This window comes from Narcine bancroftii, chromosome 4 (genome assembly GCF_036971445.1).
Source record: "Narcine bancroftii isolate sNarBan1 chromosome 4, sNarBan1.hap1, whole genome shotgun sequence".
Classification (NCBI taxonomy): Eukaryota; Metazoa; Chordata; class Chondrichthyes; order Torpediniformes; family Narcinidae; genus Narcine; species Narcine bancroftii.
The window spans coordinates 43194629-43218643 of record NC_091472.1 but is presented as its reverse complement, the minus strand read 5'-3'; the positions used below and the strand labels follow the sequence as shown (position 1 = coordinate 43218643).

The 24015-nt window shown below is 42.6% G+C and overlaps 1 long non-coding RNA gene across 4 annotated transcripts in view; it reads left to right on the top strand.

The window, feature by feature from the left end:
* LOC138760500 (uncharacterized) overlaps window positions 1-24015 on the top strand; it is an 81068-nt gene that overhangs the window by 18044 nt on the left and 39009 nt on the right. The gene's annotated exons all lie outside the window — the stretch shown is intronic.

Genomic DNA, 24015 nt, shown 5'->3' with positions numbered 1-24015 from the left:
ATAGAAAATGTTTACTTCTGTTGGGTGGGTGCACAGAGTGCGAATGCCATCAGGATTGTGTGATACTCAATAAACATGTTAAAGATGCGCACTTTTTTTTAGCATTTATGAACAACTGAGTCGTGGTAGAAGGAGAAGTGCGCTGCTTAATGAACTGAGTCGTGGTAGAAGGAGGGATGCGCTGCTTAATGAACTGAGTCGTGGTAGAAGGAGGGATGCGCTGCTTAATGAACTGAGTCGTGGTAGAAGGAGGGGTGCACTGCTTAATGAATGAAAATGGCTCAAGGGACTTAATGGCCTCCTTCTGTCCCTATGGCCCTAATGACGGTCCTACCATAATGGGGAACAGCTATAATTGGAGCAATTGACCTTCACCCTTCAGCTAAAGGAGGAGGAAAGATTAACAAACTAAGGTTTCCACTTCTGATTGCAATCTGGTGATGCTGTGAAAAAGTTTTTGTTTGTGAACATCAGGTGAGACAGGTTAACCCTGGCACTGTGCCTCATACTGACACACACAGCCTCTGTCAACGTAAAATTATTTAAAAGCTGTTAGAACTTAATCCCAATGCATTTAGCAGCAGGGGAAGGAAAAGGAATTAGCTTGGTAAGACCTCAATAAGGCTGCAAGCCATATTGGAAAGCTCCATGGATATATTAGTACAGTTAAAACAATGCGTATCATTCAACTTTTGGAAATGTTTTCAAAACTCTTGACCTGTTGTATCCACAGCTGAAGTGAGACTCAAACAAAAAGATCCCTCTAGCTTTGCTGTTTTTCACAAAAGTAACGTTGAAGGAATGTAATAAAATAACATTCCGGCATGAACAAGTGAAATATTTTGGTTCTGCTTTCCTACACCAAAAGTGTGCTGAAGAAAATTCAAAGGTAGTGAGGCTGAATGTTTGTTTCTTTTTTTTCAAGGATGTCTATATTAACTTATCACTCACCTAAAGCTAAAACTTGAACTTTAACTACAGGAAATCAATCATCAGAAAAAATAAAATAAACTTGCAGAAGTATAAGGTGTGAGCAGAGTTGAGGAGAAACAGAAACATGCCCAGGCAGTTCAGAAAAGGTAGAAAAGCAAAGACAGAAGAATTATAGATAGAGGGAAACTCGCTTGCCATTGAAGTGTTTTCTTTTTGATCTCCCCAAAACCGGAAAGCATTTGCCCAAGGCTGCTTAACGAGTAGAATTTTCCATCCCGTTTATTTATGAAGAGACTTTCAGAAGGGGTGGTATGAAGTTTTGTGCAATGGAGAAGTTTCTTTTTAAATATGTTCACTAAAATATTGCAAACCCTGCACAGAAAAATAGAGCAACTTCCACATACTCACCTCTTGCCAATAGTTTGCTGTTATTTGAGTTCATTTTTGCCCTGATATTTAATGGTTGTGGAGATGCTATTTGATTGTTTGTGCGGCGCCTCACTCTCTCATGGTGAACCGGCCCCACATGTAACGCCACGTGGCGGGGCAGCCATAAGAAGATGGCGCTGTCAGGGGTTCTTCCTGACTCAAACCTCCCTCTCACTGCGTGCCTCGAGCAGCGATTATGATGTCACCATGCACGTGGTGACTGAGCCAGTGCTGCTATTAAAGGGGCGTGTGCTAAATTCAAATAAGCAGTCGTTAACAACCATCACCGTGGTGGCTGTGCTTTCTTCAACTGTGCAGTGCGACACACTTGATCAAATTGTCCTTTGACCTTGACATCCATGGAAAATTGCCATAATGCTAAGTGGACAGACCGCTCAGCAAATGACGAGATTTTCCGACAGTCCCACCTCGCAGGGTCACCTACTCATTTCTCAATCAACTGGAAGAAATCTGTTTTTGGATGCCTTTGTAATATAATGAGTACAATATGATAGATGAAAATGTCTTCAACAGAGGTATCCATAGCAGTTGGTGCATAGTTTAGGTCTACTGTGTGTAAATTGCAGCCTTGGGGTTGGGGTTTCCTTGCAAATATATATCAGAGGTTGAAAACTCACTGTATGAGAAGTCATGAGCCTGATTCACTTTAATATACTTCATTAAAACTGTGCTTGTTTTCATTTTCAATGCTAATCCAGCCTAGCAGAAAATTGAGACAAAAGCGACTGCAGATTACTGGAAGCTTGAAAAAGAAACTGCCAGAGAACTTCAATGGGCTGGGCAACATCCAAGGAAGCAAACGAATTGTTGACACTTTGGGTTTCTTTTTTCACTGTGTGAATATTTAGGTTGAAAATGCAATTAGGACTCAATTGCAAGATCTCATTTTCTAACGTAAGTGATAAAATAAATGTTATTACACCGCAGATACCAGCAGAAAGCAGGAAGATTTGCAATCCACCACATTCTGCATTTCTTGGCTGCCACTGCTCCAAACGCAGCTGCTTGCAATCTCAGCAAAAGATTCATAAAATGGAAACAGTTAGTGATTTGCTGGGAAATGTGTAGTATTTGCTCATCTGCCCCTTCCAAAGTGGGCAAATGACCGTGCAGGCACACAAGTGTTTGAGTGTGAAAATATTCAGCTTTCTCAATGACATGCAAATCCAAATACATATACTTTGCGAATGGAATATTCAAAGGACATTAGCACATTCAAAATGACTCCACATTTATTTGCCCTTCCAGTCCTCTCCTGGTAGCACTTCTGCAAGAGGGTTCCTTTTAGCCTATTACTGTCTGTGAAACTACAGCAGAGGTTCACCAGAAACACTTGTGAGTGAAATTTGCCCACATGACATGATGATGGAAGAGGAAGAATTTCCTCATATACTTCGTTTTCACTCTGGCAAAAATTTTCTGTGCAGTGTACAATTGCGCCATCACCACAGACATCAGCTTTCAATTCTATAACCCTCCTGAATAACCATCAAAAGGGCTGGAGAACAGCTGCCACCAAGCTGTGATGCGACAAGTAGAACAACCACCCTTGTCTTTGTTTTCAAATAATCCACACTTTGCTGCAGGAATAACAGATAGCAATCTCAGAATGTTGTCTGATTTTGTCCACTTATGATCCCAATTATATGCCTTCTCCTTTTTAACCACGCCAGATAAGATCAACTCACTCCACCCATGCCAGAGGTGGAAGATGGGACTTTATGAGTCTGCTGATCTCAATGATACATGTGGCAGTGAATTCATGAACAGAAACGGAAGTAGGAGAAGTAATGTATTTTTCAGTGAAGATGGGGAATAAAGAGTTAACTGACTTCCCATCAGAAGAGCATCAATCTGTTTCTTTCTACTGGGCAAGACCAACAGGTCGAGTTGTCTGAGAGCCGAGTGATGACAAGCATCGTTTGAAGATGTGTAGCCCAGCTCAGATTTCTCCTGTCAAGATTAAGAACGAGATGTAACCTGCACTATTACCTCAGGTGAAGTCATTATCTCCCTTTCGTTGAAGGGAGTGGCGGAATGTTTTTCTGCTTTACTTCATTCCCACATGTATACTTAATACATTTAACACATTGCCCTCAGGTAGGGCTAGGTTCGTTTAGCAATGTCAAGCTTCAGTGTTTTCAGAGGGAATTCAAACAAGTACCAACTTACTGAAAAACTCAGGGATATGCCAAGAGTGTTATGATTTGCATGAAAAAGCAAAGATGATGACAAATATAAGCTAGTCACTTATAAATTGAAAAACCTTGTTCAGTGACATTCATTTGTTTATTATCTGCAGCACTGTAAAGAGTAATCTTTTAAAGTTAACAATCATCTCAGGTGGACTGGGGAATTGCTTATCACTTTGAACCATTTTCCCATAATCTGCTTTACCTAACGAGCAAGCTTTATCTGATATCAAGGACTAACATCATGGCCTTGCAGATTAAATCCTCCAGTACACCAAATTCTCAAATCATTTCTTCATCACTGTACAAGTGGAATCATTATTTATCGACATTATATTTTGTCTTGGAAATTCCGAAATTTAATTTGAAATTATTTGTTTATTGTCACATGCAAAAGGATAGGTGAAATGTTTTATTGTGCATGCTATCCAGCAAGTCAACTCAGATTGCATTGTTTCATTTTATGCTCACCATTTTTGATCAGACAAGATACAAAATCAAATTGATTCTTCTCTTTCTCAATGTCATAGTTCTTAAAACTTTGCCACATCATTGACTCCTTTTCTTGGATTTGCTTTGTTTCTTTTTATTCGTTTGTAGATTGTGGGTGTTGTTAGCCAGGTTGCCATCTATTGCCTCTCTCCAATTGAAAAGTGATTTCTTGGATAATTTTGAAGAGAGGTTAAGGGTCAAACCTATTTGTGGCTTTGATATCATGCATAAGCCAGGTAAGGGAGCTCGGTCTTCTTCTTTGAAGGGGGATGCTGAGCAAGATCTGGTTTTTAAGGACAGTCCTGCTGTTACTTGGCCACCATTCTGAACATTAGAAATAATACATTTATTTGCTATCTTTACTTTAAATTCCAAAAGGTGGCACAGTAGATTTGGTCTCGCCTCTGCACTGATATTCCAAGCCTCTGCTCTGATAATCATGACCTTCCCTCTATGCTACAGTACTCTTGCTCTGCCTGTTTCCAGAGCAAGTTTCTCTGTGTGCACGAGACTAGGTGTGTGTATGTGATATGTTGATATATCATTCAACAGTCTCAACCTGAGTTTCAAAGTGGTTAAGACAAAGGAAATGATTGTGGACTTCAGGAGAATGAAGAACAACCATCCTCCACGACACACTAATAGCTCTGTAATGGAAAGAGTAGAGAGCACCAAGTTCCTTGTCTAAAGACCTATCAAGGACCCACAACATTTCCTCATTTGTCAGGAAGTTGCAACAGCGACTGCACTTCCTGACAAGATTGAAGCAGGAAAAGGTATGAGGCACCATCATGTCAACTTCCTACAGGCATTCTATCAAGGGCACCCTGGCTGGCTGCATCACAGTGTGGTATGGTTGCTGCAGAGAAATATATCAGAGGTCAATCTGCAGGACCATAAGTGTGGTAGAGAGGATCACTGGAGTCTCCCTTCCCCCCATCTATGTGATCGACTTAAGATCGTTATCTGAAGAGGACACATAAAATCATTGAGGACTGCTTCTACCCTGCACACAGCATATTTCTGCTGCTCCCATTGGGAAAGAGATCAAGGAGCATCAGAGCCAGCACCGCCAGGCTGAGAAACAGCTTCATCGCACGAGCAGTGAGAATGCTGGACGACCAAAGGAAATGCTCATATGAACCACCGAGACACTTCTATTTACAAAATTATATCTATTTATTTGTATCTCTGAATACTTGTTCTGCATGTGTATTGTTTGTCTGTATGTGTGTTATGTCTGACTGTGTGTCTGCGTGTCTATGTGTTTTGCACTGAGGATCAAACAACACTCTTTTGTTGAGTTGTACTTGTGCAATCAGATGACAATAAACTTGACTTGGCATCAGTTTATCAATAAGGACCATCCTATATAGATAAACTCATAGCTTCATCTAATGCCATGATTTCTTCTCAGATAACTCAATGACACTATTAAATTCTCAGCGGATTCTCCCAAGTTTTAGTGAATGATGTTCAACTGGTTCCAGATTAAACTTAAAAAAAACAGCTCTTACAGAATAATACAGAGAGCTGTATTCAATAACTAGAGACCTTCATTGAGTGTGAATAAATTTACCTTTCTTATTTTCCCAGCAGAGCAATTTTTCTCATGGCATCAGGTGATAATTTCCCTAGTTACCTAACTTAAATGGATCTGTAATTGTTATGTTGAATCAGTCACGTGGTTGCTCTCTTTCTGTGCTAAGACTTGGTCTGTTATGGTTTCCATTTCTCCAATGGTTCCAGTTTAAGATTTTGACTTTTGTGTATCCAATTACATTCAGTCTAATGGAATTGAATGCCAACCTTACGGTAGACAATAGTTGAAGGATATCATGTATAGTACATTTTTAATGTATTATTATGAGACAATTAAAGGAAGCTTGAATCTGAATCTCTGGAAGGTTGTTGACCTGAAAATTTATCCTCTTTCGACTTCAACAAATTCTGCTTGACCTATTGAGTGTTTACTCCATGTTCTGTTTTGTTTCAGATTACCAACATCTGTTTTTTTAAATACTTCAATCCATTTGGACATTTCTGATTTTTCCCTCCTCCCATCTCAACAAACCTCCAACATTTCTTCCAACTCTCATTTCCCACTTCTTTTGCTTCACCATCTAGGCTATCTCCCTAATTTTACCACCTCCCCAAACTTAATTGTCTCACCACCTTTCTCCTTGGATCAATGAGAAGACTGTCAAGTAATCCGCATGACTTTATCACCCACTTTCCAGCAACGCCCAAGAAATTTCCCATTGTGGAGGCAAGCTAAATCAATACTTATTCATGGGAGTAGATTAGCTTCAGCAAGCTACTTTGGTACAAATTCAGGAAATCTGGGCATTGGTGACTTGAATCTGTGATTGAATATTTAAAATAGAAAAACCATTCTATTCCTTAACATCTAATATTCCTGAATGTGTTCAAGGAAATTAAAATAATAGATTCTGAAAAGCAGACATATCAAAGTATTAAGTGTTTTTTTTTAACACCTGGGTTGGCACACTCACCAAAAAAATGTGCTTCAGTTAATTAATGCAAAGAAGTCCAACAAATCTGCAGCAACATTTTAATACGTATTTTGATTACACCATTTAAAAATAGTGGATTTGTCCCTTATAGGTGCAGCTTTTATTTAGTGGTATCACTTCTAATTTTTAGAAAAAGGAGGAAAACGATTTATAGAGAGTAAGACTTTAATACCCTAGGTCATCCCTATGTCTTCCTCTCTTTGCCTTGTAGGAAGATTTAAATATCAAATGATGGCCTCATGAGCAGTACAATAAAATAACTGCAGCCGTGTTAATAACTATTTTCCATGAGTAGAAGGCCAGTAGTATTTTACAAAAGTAAATTAGTTCCAATGCCAGTGAAGAGTGGAACCAACTGAAGACTCTGCATTCTCTTTCTCTTTCTTTCAGCAAGTAATGAAGAGGTTGTACATGGGTTCAGGTGATGATACCATCAAGAGGGAGGGTATCAGCACGCTGTACTTGGCCCAAATCACCAAACTGTTCTCAGTCTCTTGCATTGCTGTTAGAAGCATCTCCAGCGAGTGATGTGCAATCAGTTCATCACTGCATTATAGCTCAAAACATTGGTGTTGCCCAGCGCGGAATGCCACACTGACCACCGGCTAGTTCACTGCAAGCTCAACCTTCACTTCAAGCCAAAGCCCAGGAACAGTAAAGCCCCCAGAAAGAGGTTCAATGTTGGAAACCTGCAGTCAGACGAAGTGAGAGGAAACTTCCAGGCAAACCTCAAAGCTAAGCTCGAGGATGCAATCCGCCTCATGGACACATCTCCTGAAACCCTCTGCGATCAGCTGAAAATGGCCATACTGCAATCCACTGAAGAGGTACTGGGCTTCTCCTCCAGGAAAAACAAGGACTGGTTCGACGAAAACAGCCAGGAAATCCAGGAGCTGCTGGCAAAGAAGCGAGCTGCCCACCAGGCTCACCTTACAAAGCCGTCCCGGCCAGAGAAGAAACAAGCCTTCCGTCGCGCATGCAGCCATCTTCAGCGCAAATTCCGGGAGATCCAAAATGAGCGGTGGACTAGCCTCGCCAAACGACAAGATCTCCATCCTCAACCGATGGTCAGAACACTTCCAATCTCTTTTCAATGCCAACCGCTCAGTCCAAGTTTCCGCCCTGCTCCAGCTCCCTCAACAGCCCCTAAGGCTAGAGCTGGATGAGGTCCTCACCCGGGAAGAGACATATAAGGCAATTGAACAACTGAAAAGTGGCAAAGCAGCAGGTATGGATGGAATCCTCCAGAGGTCTGGAAGGCTGGCGGCAAAACTCTGCATGCCAAACTGCATGAGTTTTTCAAGCTTTGTTGGGACCAAGGAAAACTGCCTCAGGACCTTCGTGATGCCATCATCGTCACCCTGTACAAAAACAAAGGCGAGAAATCAGACTGCTCAAACTACAGGGGAATCACGCTGCTCTCCATTGCAGGCAAAACCTTCGCTAGGATTCTCCTAAATAGAATAATACCTAGTGTCGCCGAGAATGTTCTCCCAGAATCACAGTGCGGCTTTCGCACAAACAGAGGAACTACTGACATGGTCTTTGCCCTCAGACAGCTCCAAGAAAAGTGCAGAAAACAAAACAAAGGACTCTACATCACCTTTGTTGACCTCACCAAAGCCTTCGACACCGTGAGCAGGAAAGGGCTTTGGCAAATACTAGAGCGCATCGGATGCCCCCCAAAGTTCCTCAACATGGTCATCCAACTGCACGAAAACCAACAAGGTCGGGTCAGATACGGCAATGAGCTCTCTGAACCCTTCTCCATTAACAATGGCGTGAAGCAAGGCTGCGTTCTAGCACCAACCCTCTTTTCAATCTTCTTCAGCATGATGCTGAACCAAGCCATGAAAGACCTCAATAATGAAGACGGTGTTTACATCTAGTACCGCACAGATGGCAGTCTCTTCAATCTGAGGCACCTGCAAGCTCACACCAAGACACAAGAGCAACTTCTCCGTGAACTACTCTTTGCAGATAATACCGCTTTAGTTGCCCATTCAGAGCCAGCTCTTCAGCGCTTGACGTCCTGCTTTGCGGAAACTGCCAAAATGTTTGGCCTGGAAGTCAGCCTGAAGAAAACTGAGGTCCTCCATCAGCCAGCTCCCCACCATGACTACCAGCCCCCCCACATCTCCATCGGGCACACAAAACTCAAAACGGTCAACCAGTTTACCTATCTCGGCTGCACCATTTCATCAGATGCAAGGATCGACAATGAGATAGACAACAGACTCGCCAAGGCAAATAGCGCCTTTGGAAGACTACACAAAAGAGTCTGGAAAAACAACCAACTGAAAAACCTCACAAAGATAATCGTATACAGAGCCGTTGTCATACCCACACTCCTGTTTGGCTCCGAATCATGGGTCCTCTACCTGCATCACCTACGGCTCCTAGAACGCTTCCACCAGCGTTGTCCCCGCTCCATCCTCAACATTCATTGGAGCGACTTCATCCCTAACATCGAAGTACTCGAGATGGCAGAGGCCGACAGCATCAAATCCACGCTGTTGAAGATCCAACTGCGCTGGGTAGGTCACGTCTCCAGAATGGAGGACCATCGCCTTCCCAAGATCATGTTATATGGCGAGCTCTCCACTGGCCATCGTGTCAGAGGTGCACCAAAGAAGAAGTACAAGGACTGCCTAAAGAAATCACTTGGTGCCTGCCCCATTGACCACCACCAGTGGGCTGATATCACCTCAAACCGTGCATCTTGGCGCCTCACAGTTCGGCGGGCAGCAACCTCCTTTGAAGAAGACCGCAGAGCCCACCTCACTGACAAAAGACAAAGGAGGAAAAACCCAACACCCAACCCCAACCAACAAATTTTCCCCTCCAACCGCTGCAACCATGTCTGTCTGTCCCGCATCGGACTTGTCAGCCACAAACGAGCCTGCAGCTGACGTGGACATTTACCCCTCCATAAATCTTCGTCCACGAAGCCAAGCCAAAGATAAAGGACACTGTTTGACCTGCTGAGTTTCTCCAGCATTGTGTTTTTACTCCAATCTTGGTGTCTGCAGACTTGCACGTTTTACTCCTCTTATCTCTGCACTGGTTGTTTTCATTTCCACAACATTATATTTCTGAGTAAAGGTGTTGTAGTTTTAAAAGTTATTGACTCAGCTCATAGACGTTCAGAGAATATTTTTTGCTTTTTATGTATCAGTGGTGGTAAGATGAATCTCGGGACTATGTCATATGTCCTGAAATTCTTTACAGTCATGTTGCAGTATGAGTAGAGTATACAATCAAACATAAAGAGGGGAAAGGATCCTTTGGTGCATCAGTAAATCCTTTCACATTTTATTCTTAAAGCAAAGTAAATGAATATAGATTAAGCTGTTGCTTAATACAAGATCTCTCCTGCTGGTGATTTTAAATTCTCTGATGGTTCAATCAATAAAAACAGAAACTTACTCTGCGGTTGATCTGTGTACCTTAGAGATTGCTAATCCTTCACTGGGTGGATACAGGTGGCCACAGCCTTCTTGTTGGATTGTTGCCTGCATATTATAACCAAATTAAAATAAAGGAAATGTATTTGATTTCTATCTGTACTGCACACCCACAGGCTTATATTTCAGTTCCTAAATTTCAGGAAGTGAGTTGAGGCCCTTGACAAGAATTAGTGTCCACTTTGTACATGATTTTGTTGCAATGAACATGTGCTACTGGTTTGATATATGGAGGGAACCCTACATGCTCCCTCTGCCCGACTTCAACAACACTGAAACATATTTTGGTGGGCTGCAAGACAAACCTCATTCAAGGCCGATACACCTGGTGTCACAACCAAATGCTACGGGGTCTTGCAGCAGTGCTGTAAAGTCCACGGACAAGTTTCGAAGCTCTACCTCCCCTCCACCCTGCTGGCTGTTAACAGCATTTGTCCAGGAAGGTAAAGGTCAAGCTGGAATCACCACATCAAGACCAATCTCTGGGCGCATAGGTAGAGAATGTGATTGGAAGATGGCAGCAGACTTAGTTCCAGATGCTCTGCTTCCCAAAGATATCGCGGAACCAACTTCAGACCAGACCTTGTGCTGTGGTTGGCGTCACTCCATTTAATTTACATCATTGAGCTTACAGTGCCCTGGGCAGATGCAGTGGAGGAGGCCTACGAGCGCAAGAATCAGAGGTGTGCTGAGCTTGCAGCTGATGTGCAGCAACCTGGTTGTAAGGCAAGGGTCTGATCAACTGAAGTAGGCTGCAGAGCGACATCGACATCAAGGCCACTGAGGAAGGAGGGCGCCCACTTGATAACCCGGAAGATACCACCACTCACTTGTCTACCCTGCAGAGTCTAGGCAGCAAGTCTCAGGAATGCAATAAGGGATATTAACATCTAGTTCTACATAAGTGACCTTGATGAAGGGCTCAAGCCTGAAATGTCAGTTATGTATTTTCACCTTTGCTACATAAAGGATCCAGCATTGTATTTTTGCTTCAGCCACGGTGTCTACAGAGTTTTGTGTTTTACTTCTTACCTAAAGTGCTGTTGGTTTGAATGAAAATGTCAAAAATGTCTAAAAATTTTGGTGATGGAGAGATTCTGCACCAGAAATGAATCAGGAAAGCAACTGTAAATTGATTTCCTTTTCCATGTGAAGTTCAAAATGTTCTTGAGTGTCTGTGATCATTCTTTCCAGTTCAAATATAAATACAAAATTTTTCATGGGGAAAACTTGCAATAGGTAAAATGGCGGCTTCAAATTGGAAAATATTTTGAATCAATTGTTATTGTTAAGTAATAGGACACATTGATAAATTGAATAACATTAATCAAACTCAAGATGCTTTCTTGATAGGGAAATAGTTTCTGAGAGATTTTTGAAATACTTACCAGGTATTTAGAGGTGAACCATTGGATATGATATACTTCATTTCATAAGGTTATGACATGTTAAGGCATTATTAACTCAGTTGTTATTTTGTTGTTTCTTTGGCTTGGCTTCGCGGACGAAGATTTATGGAGGGGTAAATGTCCACGTCAGCTGCAGGCTCGTTTGTGGCTGACAAGTCCGATGCAGGACAGGCAGACACGGTTGAAGCGGTGGCAGGGGAAAATTGGTTGGTTGGGGTTGGGTGTTGGGTTTTTCCTCCTTTGTCTTTTGTCAGTGAGGGGGGCTCTGCGGTCTTCTTCAAAGGAGGTTGCTGCCCGCCGAACTGCAAGGCGCCAAGATGCACGGTTTGAGGCGATATCAGCCCACTGGTGGTGGTCAATGTGGCAGGCACCAAGAGATTTCTTTAGGCAGTCCTTGTACCTCTTCTTTGGTGCACCTCTGACACGATGGCCAGTGGAGAGCTCACCATATAACACGATCTTGGGAAGGCGATGGTCCTCCATTCTGGAGACGTGACCTACCCAGCGCAGTTGGATCTTCAACAGCGTGGATTCAATGCTGTCGGCCTCTGCCATCTTGAGTACTTCATGTTAGGGATGAAGTCACTCCAATGAATGTTGAGGATGGAGGAACTGGTGGAATGCTGGTGGAAGTGTTCTTGGAGCTATAGGTGATGCCGGTAGAGGACCCATGATTCGGAGCCGAACAGGAGTGTGGTATGACAACGGCTCTGTATACGCTTATCTTTGTGCGGTTTTTCAGTTGGTTGTTTTTCCAGACTCTTTTGTGTAGTCTTCCAAAGGCGCTATTTGCCTTGGCGAGTCTGTTGTCTATCTCGTTGTCGATCCTTGCATCTGATGAAATGGTGCAGCCGAGATAGGTAAACTGGTTGACCGTTTTGAGTTTTGTGTGCCCGATGGAGATGTGGGGGGGGGGCTGGTAGTCATGGTGGGGAGCTGGCTGATGGAGGACCTCAGTTTTCTTCAGGCTGACTTCCAGGCCAAACATTTTGGCAGTTTCCGCAAAACAGGACGTCAAGCGCTGAAGAGCTGGCTCTGAATGGGCAACTAAAGCGGCATCGTCTGCAAAGAGTAGTTCACGGACAAGTTGCTCTTGTGTCTTGGTGTGAGCTTTCAGGCGCCTCAGATTGAAGAGACTGCCATCCGTGCGGTACCGTATGAAAGCAGCATCTTCGTGCGGTACCTCAACAATGAAGATGCACAAAGATCGTGAAGATCGTGTTATATGGCGAACTCTCCACTGGCCATTGTGTCAGAGGTGCACCAAAGAAGAGGTACAAGGACTGCCTAAAGAAATCTCTTGGTGCCTGCCCCATTGACCACCGCCAGTGGGTTGATATCGCCTCAAACCGTGCATCTTGGCGCCTCACAGTTCGGCAGGCAGCAACCTCCTTTGAAGAAGACCGCAGTTTGTTGTTTAACTCACTGCTTATCCATGAGACCAAGGTTTATAGATGTTCTACTCTTCTCTCTGAGGGGTTCAATTTAATTTTTTTTTAATGTAACTTTAATCGTTTTAAAAATTTAGACCTACGGCATGGTAACAGGTCATTTCAGCTAACGCGTCCATGCTACCTAATTTTCAGCCAATTAACCTATACCCCTCATACTTTTCAAACAATGGGAGAAACAAGATTCCCCAGGAAAGCCCATATGGACACGGGGAGAACATACAAATTCCTTACAGACAGCACAGGATTCGAACCACGGTCCCGATCGCTGGAGTGTAAAGGCATTGCGCTAACTGCTTTGCCAACCGTGCCACCCCAACTATTTCTTAAAGTTTAAGATCACCAATCTTATAGGTTATCGATATTTTTTTTCCCATGGATCCTGCCTGAACTGCAGATCCTGCACTTTGTCTTATCTTCATATCTGTTTGGCCAGTCAAATCTGCCAATTAGCCACTTCCAGCCTTACCTTTCCTCCTTCATTGTTTAGAAAAAATAAAACTTGTTTCCCTGATGGTAGCAGAGTGAAGAGGGCAAGGCCTGGGTGGTAGGATCTTTGGGGACTGAGACTGTTTTTTTTTAAGACACCACCACATGTAGATGTCCTCGATGGAGTGAATTCTGGGGCCTGTGATGTCTCAGGCTGAGTTAACAACCCTCTGGAATTTATTCTTGTCCTGAGAGTTGGCACCTCATACCAGGCAGTGATGCAACCAGCCAGAATGCTCCCCACCGTACACCCGCAGAAGTTTACGCGAGTCCTCAGTGACCTACCGAATCTCCTTCGACATCTCACAAATTATAGCTGCCTGTGAACCTTCTTTGTGATTGCATCAATGTGGAGGCTCCAGTATAGATCCATGGAGAATTTGAAACCCAGGAATTTGTAGTTCTTGACCCTCTCCACTACTGAGCCCTCAATGAGGACTGGATCGTGTTTACCTGACTTCCTCCTGAAGTCCTCAATCATCTCCTTGGTTTTGCTGATGTTGAGCGCAGGGTTGTTATCGTTAGGCTCCAATAGCATTGGTCTTGTAAACCAGGGTCATGAATTCATTCCTCACTTGGGCCTCATTTCTATGCGGGGTACTGGACAAAGTGGTGACTCTCTGTCTTCCTTATGGTAGACAAAGTTAAAGATTTCATGCATGTTACCTTCTAAATGTAGTATTACATGACTTTAATGGAACCTTTAACTTTACACCATTCGGTTCGCTTCCTAATTGCTGTTTGTGATTCTGCCGACAACCGTGGTGTCATTGGCAAACTTGTGGATGGCATTGGAGTTGTGCTCGGTCACACAGTGATGGATGTATAATGAGTAGAGCAGTGGGCTAAGCACACATCCTTGGGGTGAGCTTGTGTTAATGATCAGTGAAGAGGAGACGTTTTTCCAATTCGAATTGACTGTGGACTTCTAATGAGAAAGTCAAGAATCCAGTTGCAGAGTGGGGTACAGAGGCTTAATGTTTGTAGCTTCTTGACCAGTACTGAGGGAATAATAGTATTGAAGGCTGAGCTGTAGTCAAAGGAAAGTAGCCGTATGTATGAATTGCTGTTTTCAAGGTGACCCAGAGCTGAGGGGAGAGCCAACGATATTGCATCTGTAGTGGAGAGATTGAATTGCCGTGGGTTCAGATCTTTGCTTAGATACATGCTAATTCTGGCCATGACCAGTCTCTCAAAGTATTTCATCACAGTAGAAGTTAGTGCTACTGAGCGATAGTCATTGTGGCAGCCCACTCTACTCTTCTTGGGTACCGGGGTGATTGATGCCCCTTTGAAGCAGATGGGAACCTTTGACTGCAGCAATGAAAAGTTAAAAATTTTGGTTGCAGCGCCATATCAGGTGTTACAGGCCCAGAGGACTCCAAAACCCAGCAGCAATAGACATTCACCAAGACAAATGGTTACTTAAACAAAAGTTACTTTTAATTATCTTTAAACATAAAAACAGGATCAAACTTTAACTTATTACTATTAACTTAATGTAACCTAACTTAACCTCCTTCTAATTCTCAGCGCACGTGTATGTAATGATTGTATAAGTTCAGAAAAGTTCTTTGATTCACAGTCCAATCTCACTTCTCACTCCTCCAATTTCACCAATATCAGGCAATTTTTATACTCTGCACAGAATTTAATATTTATGAATCCTCACCAGGCCTTTGGTGCTAGAAAGGAGAATGGTTACCACTCAGGAAGGCTCTCATTGGTTTTCAGAGAGAGATATGTTGCTCGTTGGGCATGCACAAGCTGATTCCTTCCAATCAGCCACTTCAGTGTCTTGCCGAAGAAACTTGCCCCATCAGGGTTTTCCAGATGTTATCCTCTTTTTTTCAGGTCACCACAGATTTCTTTTTCTGTTTCCTTTATCTCAAACGATACATTATACAGCCAGCCATCTCCTCTTGTAAGGACCACAAGGGCTTTGCACATGCTGAATTCACAGCTCACATCCTGTCTTCAAAATGGGGTTTCAAACAAGCTGCCAGCTTGCCATGCAGCAGAAACCAATTCTCTCTCTCTCTCTCTCTCTCTCTCTTACTCTTAGAGAAAAAAAACTGTTTCACTCTCTCAGCTTGCAAAACCACATGTCCTTCTTAGAACAGCAAACTGCATTCAGACGGATTGCGGAACCAGACCCAATCTTCTGAGTCTGTTCATCTGTTGCTTTCCAAAACCATAATCCATTACTCCACAGCACGTCCAATTAACACCTACTTGTGAAATCCTTCAGCAAAACAATTTCCATTTTCTTTACAAAGGCACTGGGAGCCTAGAATGTCTGGCTTGATCAGAGCTCTGGCATTTCAACTGACATCTGTGTTGTGAGGTGTTTGTATCTGTTTGTGACCTTCACTACTCCCACAATCTATCTTCTAAAAACATATCTATACATAATATAAAATATAACATAATCTGTCACACAGGAATGTCCACGTTTAGCCATATTTCTGTAAAGCGCATCACATATCTCTGATGTTGAAGTCTGGCTTGAAGTTCCTCAAGTTTGTACTCCAAGGACTGTATGGTGACCAGAAGGATGGTTGGGAATGGAAGCTTCAGGTCCCAGCGTTAAAGAGGAATATTAAAGAGGAATATGAAAACATTTCCATTCAATCATGGAAGCTGCAATGATTTTTGAGCATTAACATATTTAAAATAATTATAGAGAGGGTAAGAATACTCAGAAATGGAGATGAAAGACTCCTGTTTAAGGGGAAAGGTGTGTCAGATATTTCACGTTTTAAAATTCTTTTGACTAATAATGTTAAAAGTTAAACAGTAGCTGTGCCAAAACTACACACAGAATCCAGCTGTGTCTTAAATAAATCTAAAATTGCAAACTTGCATCTGTATTTAATTAAATATATAGTTTTTCTTATAATCTTTTCTTCCATCTTTTCTATGTCTCTACTTCCAGACATTCTGGTCAGATACTATTTATTTATTGTCATGTAATAAAACAGAAATGAACTATTACACGGAATTGCATTTAGTCTGCCATGAGACAGACAAAGATTGTCATTAGCTTTGCCCGATGCCCCTTACAGTCAGAGATAGAGAAGCCAAAGGGAATCCTCCTAGGGTCACCAAGTGTCCTTGATTTATTTCCTGCATTCCTGCAGACTCTGCAGCCACACATGACTCCAGTTCAGTTCAAACCATCAGCACCCTGAGCCAAGATCCAAACCTCAGGCATGATGAGGAAACTTTCATCGCCCAGGGCCCTTCGAGAGTCCTTCTTGTCCTTAGCATCCTCTCGCATGCTGGTTCTAATACCTGGTTTTCATGAGCCAGTCTCCAGCTGCCCACAGCCTAGTGCGAGTTCTTTGACCTCGAATCTCCAGCAGCCCACAGCCTATGTGGGTTCCCCGCCTCCCATTTCCCAACAGCTCGCCGCCTGTGTGTGTCCTTTTGCCTCAGAGTCCCTTGATGGTCTGCCATCGTGGTGCCCTGTGCCAGTCCTCTGCTCCCCCTGGAGTCTGCAGCCTCTTGAACACTGTTCCCTCTAAGCTGTGTGCAGGTGTGTGCCCTCACAGGTTCTGCAACCGGCGCACAAAGGCAATCCATGTGCGCACAAAAGGTTCGCTGCCTAAAAGAATGCAGTAATTAATAATTATACTTATTGAATGCAATCATATTGTATTATATTAAGACATGCCACTAGTGTTTTATTAGCCATGAGAGGTAGGCTGTGCCAAAATTATCTTGAAACGTTTTCAAGATTACATTTGCACAATCAGTGTGCATATACCTTTGTCACAGGAAAAAAAAACTTGCACAATGTAAGATTTTTGCACACACTGACTACTAAAAATAAGTGGGAACCTTGCCCTTGAGACTGCTGCTGAAGACAAGTGCAGCCATCTTGGGCCCAGGATTTTAAATAAAACACCATCGGCTCCTTTAACAGGCCATTCTGACCCTGTACAGAGCCATTGTCTGTGGAACTGGGCGGAAGGACCCCACAAGGGAGCACTGTGCCTTTGCTCCCTGTTCTTCCCTGTGAGAAATGTAAACAAAAAGAAAGTGCAAACACACTGACTGGGCAGTACAGAAAATAAATATTTAATAATAAGTAATGTACAAAGTCCTTAAGTGAGTCTCTGATTGAGATTACTGCTTAGGCATCTGATGATGGAGGGGTAGCAATTGTTCCTGAACATGCTGGTACAAGTCTTGTTGCATCTATATCTCTTTCCTGATGGCAGCAGTGAGAACAGAGTAGGGCCTGAGTGGTGTGGACCCTTGATGATCGCTGCTGCTCTCTAACAACGGGGAGAGTTTTGCCTGTGATGTACTGGGCTGCCTCCATTACCTTATACAGGACTTTCCTCTCAGAGGTATAGGTCCTCCATACCAGGCCATGGTGCAGCCAGTCAGCACACTTTCCACCACACATCTGTAGAAGTTTACCAAGGTTTTTGATATCATCTGCAGACTTCTGAGAAAGTCATGGTGCTGACCTGCTCTCTTCAAAATGACATTCATGTGTGGATCCAGGATAGTGATTTCCAGGAATTTAAATTTCCTCTGATATCCCCATACACCTCCAATTTTCCCTTCCTAAAGTCCACAATCAGCTGATTGGTTTAGGTGACATTGAGTGAGAAGTTGTTGTTAATACACCATTCACCAAGTTTTCAATCTCCCTCCTATATGCTGACTCGTTGCCCCTTCAACAAATTTGTAGATGCTAATTATGTTGGATGAAAATGGAAACAACAAGGGGCACCTAGCAGCTGTGGCAAGGCCTGAACACCATAACCTGTTACAAACCTAAGTCCGGTAAAGTAGCTGACAACAAAGCTTCACTCCCAGAGGAGGTCAGCGCCTTTTACATCTGATTTGATTATAGCAACAGCAAAGAACCAATCCTCCACGCCGCCACATCCCATGATGATCCCACCGTTCCATATCTGAGGATGACCTGCGTGCTGCCTTCCAGAGAGTGAATCTGAAAAAGCATTTAGCCTGGATGGAGTTTCTGGCCGAATATGCTGACCAACAGACAGAGGTACTCATGGATATCTTCAGTATCTCACTCCAGCTGGGCGTGGTACTCACCTGTTTCAAACAGGCATAAATCATACCTGTGCCCAAGAAGAATGCAGTAACCTGCCTTAATGACTGTTGACCAATAGCACTTGCATCAACAGTGATGAAGTGTTTTGAAAGACTGGTAATGAAGCATATCAAGCTGAGCAGTGACATAGATCCATTCCAGTTCTCCTAATCGCAGCAACAGGTCTACGGCAGATGACATCTCACTAGCCCAGCTCAAAGCCTTGGAACACTTGGACAGCAAAGATGCATATATCAGGATGCTCTTTATCGACTACAGTTTGACATTTAACACCATCATCCCCTCAAAACTAATTAGCAAACTCCAAGATTTGGGAGTTAACACCCCACTGCATAATTGTATCATGGATTTCATCACCTCCAAACCACAATCAGTGAAGATCGGTAAGAACTTCTTTTCCACAATCTCCGTAAGTAGGAGCACCACAGGGCTGTGTTCTTAGCAGCCCCCCCCCCACGGTCTACTGACTTTACACCTACAACTGTGTAGCTTGGTATGACAGTAACACCATCTACACATTTGCCAATGTAATGGGTTGTATAAAGGAAGGGGATGGATCAGTATACAGGATGGAGATTGAAAATATGGCTGAATGGTGCACCAGCAACAACCTTGCACTCAATGTCACCAAAACTAAGGAGGTGATTGCTGACTTCAGGAAAGGAAAGCCAGAAATATACAATCCAGTGATCATTGTGGGATCAGAAGTGGAGAGGGTGAGCAAATTTAGGTTCTTGGGAATTACTATCTCAGAGGATCTTTCCTGGACCCAACATGCCAATGGCATCATGAAGAAAGCACGGCAGCACATCTACTTCCTCAGGAGTCTGTGGAGTTTTGGTATAACACCAGAAACCCTGGCAAATTTCTACACATGTGTGGTGTAAAGGTTCTAACTTGCTGATTCATGGTCTGGTATGGGATCACCAATACACCTGAGTGTAAAGCCCTCAGAAAGGTAGTGGGCACAGCCCAGGACATCACAGGCAAAACCCTGCTGACTATTAAGTGCATCTACAGGGAATGCTGCTATTGGAGGGCAGCAGCAATCATCAAAGACCCACACCACCCAGCACATGACCTGTTCTCACTGCTGCCATCAGGAAAGAGATATAGGTGCCACAAAGCAAACACCACCAGGTTCAGGAACAGCTATTACCCCTCCATCATCAGACTCCTCAACAACAAACTCAATCTGGGCCTAATTTAAGGACTTTTACTTGTGCACTTCATTGATTTTCTTTGCTCTCCATGTATCGCACAGTCAGTTTGTTTGCATTTGGTATCTGTTTACAGTTCTTTTGATTGTTTACATGTTCACACTGTGTGCAGTTAGTTTTTGCACTACCAATTAGTGGCAATTCCTCCATGCCCACAGGAAAAAGGAATCTCAGGGTTGTATGTGATGTCATGTATGTACTGTGACAATAAATCTAAAATTTGTCTCCCCATTCAAATAATAATAATCTACCCTTTTATTCCTTCCACCAAAGTGTATGATGATATACTTTCCAACATTGTATTTCATTTGTCTTTTTTTGCCCATTCTCCTAATCTATCTGTCTTTCTGCAACCTCCCAGTTTTCTCTTCACTACCTGCCCCTCCATCTATATTTGTATTACCTGCAAACTTATCCACAAAACCATTTATTCCACAATCCAAATCATCAACATACTATGTAAAATAAAATGGCCCCAACTCTGATCCCTTGCGAAACATTACTGGTAACCAGTTGCCAACCAGAATAGGATCCTTTTATTCCTTCTCTCTCTTACCCGCTGATCAGGTATGTTCTACTCACACTACTATCTTTTCTGAAATTCCTTGGGCTCCCAACTCATTAAGCAAGATTGTTGAGCAGCCTCATGTGCGGCACCTTGTTGAAGGCCTTTTGACAATCCAAATATACCTGCTCGTGGTTTCCTCAAACGATTGCAGTAGGTTGGTCAGGCAAGATTTTCCCTTCAGGAAACCATCATGCTTACATTAGCTTATCTTGTCATGCACCTCCAGGTTCTCTGCAGCCTCATCCTTGACAATCTAAGCTTTTAAAACTTCCTGACAGGACCTGCTAGACTAACAGATCTACAATTTCCTTGCTGGTACCTTCCTCTGAGGAGACTGATCTACCCTTAGGCCATTCAGCACCCCAAACAACTTCTTTCTGGTGATCATGACTGCATTCATTTCTCTTCCCTGACACCCTTGAAAGGCTAATGTCTTCCACAGTGAAGACTGATGCAAAATACACGTTCAGTTCCTCTGCCATCTCCTTGTCTCCCAATACAATTTTCTATCAGTCCTATATTCCGCCCACCTTCTTTTTACTCAATATACTTGAAAACGCTTTTGTTGTCCTTTTTGATATTATTTATTTGCTGCCTTTTAAAGTTAATCTTTTCCTTCCTAATGATCTTCTTAGTTGTCTTCTCTAAGCTTTTAAAAGCTTTCAAGTCCTGTAATGTTTAGCTAAAGACCAGCTAATGTAATGAAAGTGCAATAGAATTAAAATTAGTGTAATTGTTTAAGGCTCTGCTTTTACTGAGTGAGAATGAAAAATAAAGTATGCTTGCTGTAATTGATTTGGAAACTCTCCATTTGCTCTTGGCACTTACATTTACTTCAAGCTTACATCAACTGAAAGGCTCTTCCAAGACATGGCAAGGACAATGAGTTTAATTAATTGTAATTTGTTTTGCAATAAATATTATCCCAAAGCGAAAAGTTGATCATGGTTCAACAAAACTAATTGGGCAACCTTAAATTCCGTGTTTTAGAGTCTTGAAGATGCTGTAACTGTGGTGCAATACACAAAACTGCTGGAGAAACCCAGCAGGTCACGCAGCATCCATAGGAAGCAAAGATATATAACCAATGTTTTGGTTCTGAACTCTTTGTCAAGGTATGAGCAAAAAGCAGGCAGGCAACTGAATAAAAAGCTGGGGGCAGGGGGAGGAGCATAGGACTGTCGGCAAAAGGCCATGGCTTACATTTTCCATTATTGTTTCCAGTGTGCTTGCATTTATTCTCTTTATTTTTCAAGACAGACTTGCAAAGGGAAACTCCTCATTTGTACTTTATTTCAAAGTTGCGAAGAAATGAAAAATTGCAGCACTGCCGGAGCTGCTTTAACAAAAGTGCTGCCTCAAATGTAGGCCCAGAAGAGCAGGGAGTGGAGACACAGGGCTGCTCCACCGGGTCCTACTGACTGGCCCTGATACTGACTGCTTTGTTCAGGCTTTAAACGGCCTGTAAAAGGAGCTGACGGTATTTTTTAAATCATGAAACCATGGGGATTGTGGGCAAGTTTGCAGCGCCTGTGCTGAGCTGCATACCACAAAGAGTGTAGACTCAAGGTAAGGAGAGAAGCATAGGAAACAACCCTACAGGTCGATGACTACGCAGCAGACCAATGAAGGGCTCAGCAGTTGAAGGACCCACACAAGCTGCAGGCTGTTGGCAACTTGCAGTGGAAGGATTCTTGCAGTCTGCAGGCTGCTGAGACTGACTCATGGGAACCAGGTATCAGATCTGGGATTTGAGAGGGCGCTGAGGACTCCTGGAGCTTAGGTTGCTGATGGTTTGAACTGGAGTCTGTGTGGCTACAGAGGATGTGAAAGTGCTGGAGGTGAATCCACAGTTTCTCTGAAGGGACTTTGCTTCTCTTTCTCCTACTATTAATGATGCTGGACAAGGCTCATGGTGTCTCATTGTTTGCCTTACTGCAGACAAAAGTGGAAGTATATCATATATATCACATTTTTAATGTACTATTGCATGACAGTGAAATGTACCTTTGAACTTTTGAACCTATGATATTGTGACTTTGTGTTTGTTCAAATGTCTGCACAAATCAGCAATATTGAAGGGAAACATGCGGGATAAAAGACATGAGCAGTTTATGTTTAAAAAGTGTTCTCCCTAGTTGCATTTATTGTCCATTCTTGATTGCCCTTGACCAAGTTATGGTCTGGTTCTTCTTCTTATAATTCTGCAGTGCAAATGAAGGAAGTGCTCTACAGTTCACCTCTTCATCACTGCTTGGAGATGTTGCATTGTGTTTATTCCTCTCTTGCTGTTCCATATACCATTTAACATTCTCATCTACCATCTGCCTTTGAATAATGATATGTTGCTTTTTTCTTGTACATTTGACGCTATCTTTAACTTTTTCATTGACCTAGGAAGGTGGATATATACTTATTCAGGCTCTTTTGTCCTAGACAATTTTGCGTTTCTTTTCTGTTGCAACTGCGCTTGTCCAGGGAAGTGGAGAATACTTTATTAAACAGCAAGCATGCAGGACAATAGCAAGTCCCATAACCAGTACATCCTTATTTAAAGAAGAATGCTCTTCAAATTAGGAGAATGTATTGGAATGTTTTCTGGGATGGCAGGACTTTATTGTGACAAGAGTTTGAATAAGAGGGTCTCCATGCTCTAGAATTTAGGAAAATGAGATGGGACCTTGTCGAGAAAAACAGAGAGCTTGGAAGGCTAGACATGGGAAGTATGTGGGGTCACATGACTAAAATAATGGACAGGCTAATTAGTACTGCAAAGAGGGGTATTTTCTTTATTTGAAAGGTGCCGATTCTTTGAAATTCTCTATCTAAGAGGCAATGGAGGCTCAATTGTTGATTGCTTTCAAAATAGTTCTTGATCAATTTCTAGTATTAGAGTAACTGAGGGATAGAGGAAACTGGCATTGAGGTAGATCAGTCATGATCTTATTGATATGGTTGCTGGAAAGAAATGGATTGGAGGTCAATCCACAGGACCATGAGAGTGGCAGAGAGGATTATTGGAGTCTCCCTGTCCCCCATCGACATGATCTAGTGGGATCGTTGTTTGAAGAGCGCATGCAAAATCATTGAGGACTCTTTCCACCCTGCACACAGCTGCTCCCATTGGGGAAGAGATACATTGGGGAAGAGATACAGGTATATCAGAGCCAGCTCCATGTTGAGGAACAGTTTCTTCCCACAAGCTGTGAGAATGCTGAATGACTAAAGGAACTGCTTACATTTACCATCTGAAACTCTCATATTTTCGAAACAATATTTATTATTTATTCAAACTCTTGTAACAATAAAGTCCTGCCATCCCATAAAATGTTCCGATACATTCTCCTAATTTGAAGTGTATCCTTCTTTAAGTAAGGATGTACTGGCTATGTGTGTTATGACTGGATGTGTGTCTGCATGTTTTGTACTGAGGACCAGAGAATGCTGTTTCGTCAGGTTGCACTTGTGCAATCAGATGACAATAAACTTGACTTGACTTGAATGGTAGAAATAGACAGACATTATATACTTTTCATGTTTTTATTAGAATCCACGTGGGTTTTGTAGATACTGGAACAGCTTTGGAGATTGAGAAGTAAAGTGATTGGCCACAGAATACCAAATCTCAAACCTTGCCTGCTGGCCACAGTATTTATATGGCTTGTAAATTTCTGATCAAAGATCTAGCGTAGCTTTTAGTTGT